This window comes from Protopterus annectens, chromosome 17.part0, assembly GCF_019279795.1.
Source record: "Protopterus annectens isolate FY-2018-M chromosome 17.part0, PAN1.0, whole genome shotgun sequence".
In the NCBI taxonomy this organism is placed as follows: Eukaryota; Metazoa; Chordata; order Ceratodontiformes; family Protopteridae; genus Protopterus; species Protopterus annectens.
In genome coordinates, this window is record NC_056751.1 from 728373954 (window position 1) to 728381453 (window position 7500).

The following is a 7500-nucleotide window of genomic DNA, read 5'->3' on the forward strand; positions in this document are numbered from 1 at the left end:
GTATATGCCATTTCATATAGCGGTTAGGTGTTTGAAATACATAATAACTGAGTAATGCAACTCTCAAACAAAACATTTGATACAGTAATCTGAAAGCATAACATATGTTGCTGTCCAGGTCAAGGCCTTCAAGTAGTAAAACAGTAAAGAAACAATGGCCTGAAAGATAAGAATCAATCAACACTAATTAATTACAGATGTAGCTCAGCAGCCTCCAATTACACTGTACTCAACCCCTAGGGGGAAAAGCATTAAGTTGTCACAATGAAAATGTATCTGTTACATAACAATGCTTAACTTAAAACATCACTATCACACTGACAAACAGAACTGTCTGTAAGACAGTAAGCACTAGCCCACCACTGTTCTCATGGTGAAATGTATGAAAATGTACAGCCATATACCTTCATGTGTCTTACTACTGATATCCTTCACATGTTGTAACAGCCTAGCTTAAAAATGGTGCATACCCCTCCCTCATAGAATGACTTACAAGGACGGAAAACAGTGTTACATAAACTGACCTCTGGACTGTACAAGGTCACACATGTTTTGTCCAGCTGTAGCCCTCATATATATATGGACCCTACCCCACAATATGTGTGGGAGTCCACAACATCACTGGAATGATAGCAGGAATGCCACCAGCACTAAATAATAATAGGCCACTACTTAACAACCTCTTACTGCATGACATATGGGCAAAGCCTATTATATAGGTGGAGGACAGAAGCTGGAACACAGGGCCATATTTGAAATATTGCTTTTATACACTGTGAAGGTTGCTGGTGTTACAGGATTGGTTGCAACATACTCTTACTCAGGAATATGAATTCAGAAACACAAATGGATGTAGCCATGTACTGATAGCACTCAACAGAGAGAATCCCACTGATATATCAGAGACAAGACCTGTGTAGTGAACAGACAAAACATAACAGCCAATCCTCTGGCCATCATGTGGATAGGCCCACAACTGAAAGCTATGCAGATAGACTGCATTCCATGCAAAACTAGCATGTACACACAAACCCTGTAAATCTAGTGGTATACAATGCATATAACAACAATACTTACACTGTCCATAGGTCTGGAATCTTATACAAATATGTAGTGGGCCTGTCTCTGCAAGTCCTGTTGTAAAAGGTATTGTACCTGCTGTCTGTAACACTGCTGCCCATACACAGGAAGGATGTCTTCCCTACAGGAAAGGTAAAGGGGCAATGCCCACATGATGTAGTAATTTATATTAGTGGGTTGCCATGTCAGTGGTAATTGGAAGTCTACACAGCTGGCCCCATGCAATTAGCAGGTGGTGAACACTGAATGGTGCAGAGGCCATCACCTGATCATGAGTATCACTTACAAAATGCTTGCTGCAACCTATTCAAAGCAGCTCAATCCCTGTAGTGGAGAGCGAGAGAGAGAGAAAGAGAGAGAAAAAAATTAAAACTACAAACCAAAACAAAACAAAAGTATATAAAATAAGGTACACATAAAAGTGTACCTAGAAGAGAGGACAATACTACAATAGGTATGTGAAACGCATATGCATGTAACTGAAAGTAGTACTTGGTCTATAATAATGGGATGGATGATGTGGAAAGATTTGTATGTGCCATCAAGACTTGGTGTTGTAATGATGTCCTGCTGAACAACTGCTATGGACATAACATCTGGCCCTGTGGGCAGTGGGCCATACCTGTCAACTGTGCAGATCAGCACTGAATGACAAGGTGTAAGCCATTATAGTGTGTGTTCTGTACCTCAAGACATGTATATTAGTATATATATATATATATATATATGTATGTATACCTGTCAGTTGTGCAGATCAGCACTGAATGACAAGATGTAAGTCATCATAGTGTGTGTTCTGTACCACAAGTCATGTATATTAGTATATATATGTATACCTGTCAACTGTGCAGATCAGCACTGAATGACGAGATGAAAGCCATCATAGCGTGTGTTCTGTACCTCAAAACATGTATATTAGTATATATATATATATATATATATATATATATATATATATATATATATATATATAGATATATATATGTATACCTGTCAACTGTGCAGATCAGCACTGAATGACAAGATGTAGCCATCATAGTGTGTGTTCTGTACCTCAAGTCATGTATATTAGTATATATATGTATACCTGTCAACTGTGCAGATCAGCACCGACTGACAAGATGTAACCATCATAGTGTGTGTTCTGTACCTCAAGTCATGTATATTAGTATATATATGTATACCTGTCAACTGTGCAGATCAGCACCGACTGACAAGATGTAACCTTCATAGTGTGTGTTCTGTACCACAAGTCATGTATATTAGAGTGGCAAATAGCTGGTGGTGGAAGTAATGAAAGTATGATAGACACGTGAGTTTCAGACCCACCACCTGCAGGACAGTCATGTTAATGTGGAACGTATCATGCACAAACGTCACAGGTTTGTAATTGGCTTACCTGCAATCTGTCCCTATATATAATCTTAGGCTGTGTCCACATGTGACACCCATCTGTTCTGTAGCAAGGCAGGATGGTGCAGCTGTGGAGGAAGGAGAGTTAGAGAGTGTGGACCTGATGTTTCTGATGTTTGAAAGCACTACATATATATATATATATATATATATATATATATATATATATATATAGATATAGATATAGATATATAGATATATATACACACACAATATATATATATATATATATATATATATATATATATATATATATATATATATATCCAAAAACCAAAACCCACCGGAGCAAGAACAATAAGTCAATAGACACAATATTCCAATCCTAATAGTGCTGATGGATACTGATAGAAATCTATACACTTGTAGGAGTCAATTCACTTTTGCGTATACAGAATAATAAGCAATTTACTTATAAAAACTATTTAATAGAACGTAAGCGCTTTCACGATATAAAAAATCGCTTCCTCAGACGTTGACAAATTTAAAACTCTATGCAACACATTTATATAAAAGCATCACATCCCGTACAAAAAGTACGTCATTTCCTGTAGATTCAGACTAATTAATCCATAGTAGGTAACAGTATCTAGATGTTAATTCATCTATAAAAGCCATATATAATGCATATGCCTTCCAATAATGCATTCTTACAGACTTAAGTCATCATCCTTCCACATTTTAACTAGCTCGTTGGTATAAATCATGCACATTATAAAACATTAGCAGAAACATCTAACAATAGGAGCACTTAAAAAGCAAAATCAGCACATATAACTAAGCTCGCTGATACAATGGCACAACTCTAAGGCTATTACTAAGCACAGTATATAGTAAAAGCATGTTCAAAAATGTCTTATAGATGTTATATGAAAAACAAGTTACCCATACCGCAAAACACTTCGTGCAATATACAGGTAAGAATTGCACGAGTTACATTGCGTTGTGTCACTTCCTCTCTAGCACTTTGAAAAAATGAAAGAATCGTTTTTCTGTAGATGAACATAACCATAAGCAACACATTTTAGACTAGCTCGTTAGTGTGGATCATTATAAGACATTTGTAGAAGCGTTTAACAAATAACCATATGCAACACATTTTGACTAACCCATTAGTATGGATCCTTAGTAGAAGCGTTTAACAAAGAGAATACTCCTGCACATATAACTGGACACGTTGATACAGTGACACAGTTCCAATGCTATTACTAAGCAAAACATATAGTAAAAGCGTTTTCAAAATACCTTGTAAGTGATGCATGAAAAACGGGTTACCCATACCACAAAACCCATCGTGCAATATGCAGCTGAAGGCTGCACAAGTTGCGTTACGTTGTGTCACTTCCTCTCTAACACTTTAAAAATTGCTTGTCTGCAGGTGAAATCAGATAAGCCCTGCTATAGGGGTTGACATAGCATATCTAGCTTAGATAACATTAATCTAAGAACTGGTCATGAATGCCAATGAAGCATATAACCGGACTACAACTCATACAATACAAGCTGTCGGCAAATCATATAAGTAATACAAGTAATAATAAATATATTCATCACTTCCTCTCTAACATTATGAGAAGATAAGTAATAAGTGTATTATATTACATCAGTTCCCTTTTAAAACTATAAAGATTCCTTGTGCATAAATAAGGTCAAATAAACACAGCTTGTGAAAATAGACACAATACATCAAGCTGAGAGGACATTAAAAATAAAAATAAAAATAAAAATGGTAGCAATGATAATCTAAAATTGATCAACAGCACCAATGTGCATGTGAACGACTATTATGCTACTAACTGTTGACACATCACATGATGTAAAAAATGTGTGTAAAATTTTATAAAGGATATAGATACAATATATTTATTTGAAAATGTGAATTATGGATCATATAAAAATGTGTAAGATATATATAGAGTGGAAACATAAAAATATATATATCCACATTATATAAGGATATATAGAATGTGTATAAACATAAAAATTGATATATATATCCACATAATAATGTATGTATCTTACAAAAGAATTAAACTTCTACATTCAGCCAAAAGGATAAATAATAATAATATGTTAATTGGAATATAATTGATGTATAGGTCTAGCTTGTATATCCACATAATAGTGTGTGTATGTTACAAAAGTATTAAACTTCTGCATTCAACCAAAGGGATAAATGATAAATGTAAGTGTGTTAATTGGGGAATGATTAATGTATGGGTCTAGCTTTTTTAAACCGGTTTTTAGGGATATCGATTCATTTAGGCCTAGCACCCTATGCACCTAGTCTAAGAATCCATTTCAACTCTATCTCCTCAGTCAAATTAGAGATATCTCCACCTCTCATTTTTGGGTATACCACTTGTAAAACTTGAAACAAAAACCTATGTTGTTCCCCAAATGTAAGCATGTGTTTTGAAATGGCAGTATATCTCTCTTTCCTAGCAAAAGCATAGTGATGATCACGTATTCTTTCCCTTAATGATCTGTTAGTCTTTCCTACATAGAAAGAGAAACAGATCTGACAGTGCGCTGCATATATTACATTTCTGGTACTGCAGTCAGAGGTGTTGTGCAGTTCCCACAATTTCCCATCATTGGGGCATCTGAAGAATCTGGAGGTGTCAATATGGGCACATTGTGCACAGGAACCACATTTTTTTGTGCCCATCTGCCATGGTTGAACCATGGTTTGTCCAGAGTTAGTCAGATTTGGAAAACACAATAACTGCTTCAGATTATTACAGTTCTTGAAGACATATTGCGGGCAGTTACCCACGATGTTACTGAGTTCAGGGTCTGCCATCAAAGAGTTCCAATTGTCATTGATGACCTGTTGTACAAAACTTGTGTTTGTTCCTAGTGGCATAACAAGAGGTACTTGCTTTCTAAGATCAGATCTATGAGTTCTGGTAAATTGTCCACCCCCAAAATAGGGTTTGCCTCGACTGTGTCTTAGATTGTAGGCTTGTAGACATTGATTACTAACAACTTCTGGATCATAACCTCTAATGATGAAATTATCCCTTAATCTGTCCAGCTCCTGTTCAAAAACAGCATCATTCGAGCAGAGACGTGAGAGTCTGAGTGCTTGGCCCTTGACTATATTTAAAAAGACCCTGGGGTCATGCATGCTGTCAGTAGATAAATATGATGGCACATAACATGCCTTCCTATACACCTTGGTGGAAAACACATCATCAACCCTGGTGATGGTTATGTCCAAGTAATTTATAGACGCTTCGGAATAGTCCATAGTGAATCTCAAAAAACCTGGTAAACTATTGAGATTATCACGAAATGCAACCAACGATTGTGTGTTGCCTCGCCAAATGATAAACAAATCGTCAACAAATCTTCTATAGAAGACGATGTTACTGTTGGGCAATATCGTGTCCCTTTCCCAGGCCGCCATCACCAAATTAGCATATGAGTTCGCGCAGCTGGTACCCATAGCGGCGCCAGTAACCTGTCTATATATGTCATCATTGAAGGTGAACAAATTGTTCTCGAGTGTTAACTCTAGTAATAGACAGGTCAGGTCACATTCAATCATACTCATATGCTCTGCCAATAGGTTCCTAACCATCTGTATACCTTCAAAGTTAGGTATACACGTGAATAGTGAGACTACATCCATGGTGGTCATTATTAAGTCAGATCTATTGTCAATGGTTTTAATGCATTCATATAAATCCCCCAAGAAATGTCCTGTGCCCTTCAAGATGTATGAAAATTTAGATAACACCGCTTTGAGCCTATGGTCCAGGTATATAGAGATTGGCTCAGTCAGCCACCCAGCTCCCGCTACAATGGGTCTCATCGGTGGATTGTACAAGTTCTTGTGTACCTTTGACCTTTGGTTGCATTTCGTGATAATCTCAATAGTTTACCAGGTTTTTTGAGATTCACTATGGACTATTCCAAAGCGTCTATAAATTACTTGGACATAACCATCACCAGGGTTGATGATGTGTTTTCCACCAAGGTGTATAGGAAGGCATGTTATGTGCCATCATATTTATCTACTGACAGCATGCATGACCCCAGGGTCTTTTTAAATATAGTCAAGGGCCAAGCACTCAGACTCTCACGTCTCTGCTCGAATGATGCTGTTTTTGAACAGGAGCTGGACAGATTAAGGGATAATTTCATCGTTAGAGGTTATGATCCAGAAGTTGTTAGTAATCAATGTCTACAAGCCTACAATCTAAGACACAGTCGAGGCAAACCCTATTTTGGGGGTGGACAATTTACCAGAACTCATAGATCTGATCTTAGAAAGCAAGTACCTCTTGTTATGCCACTAGGAACAAACACAAGTTTTGTACAACAGGTCATCAATGACAATTGGAACTCTTTGATGGCAGACCCTGAAGTCAGGAACATCGTGGGTAACTGCCCGCAATATGTCTTCAAGAACTGTAATAATCTGAAGCAGTTATTGTGTTTTCCAAATCTGACTAACTCTGGACAAACCATGGTTCAACCATGGCAGATGGGCACAAAAAAATGTGGTTCCTGTGCACAATGTGCCCATATTGACACCTCCAGATTCTTCAGATGCCCAATGATGGGAAATTGTGGGAACTGCGCAACACCTCTGACTGCAATACCAGAAATGTAATATATGCAGCGCACTGTCAGATCTGTTTCTCTTTCTATGTAGGAAAGACTAACAGATCATTAAGGGAAAGAATACGTGATCATCACTATGCTTTTGCTAGGAAAGAGAGATATACTGCCATTTCAAAACACATGCTTACATTTGGGGAACAACATAGGTTTTTGTTTCAAGTTTTACAAGTGGTATACCCAAAAATGAGAGGTGGAGATATCTCTAATTTGACTGAGGAGATAGAGTTGAAATGGATTCTTAGACTAGGTGCACATAGGTGCTTAGGCCTAAATGAATCGATATCCCTAAAACCGGTTTTAAAAGCTAGACCCATACATTAATCATTCCCCAATTAACACACTTACATTTATCATTTATCCCTTTGGTTG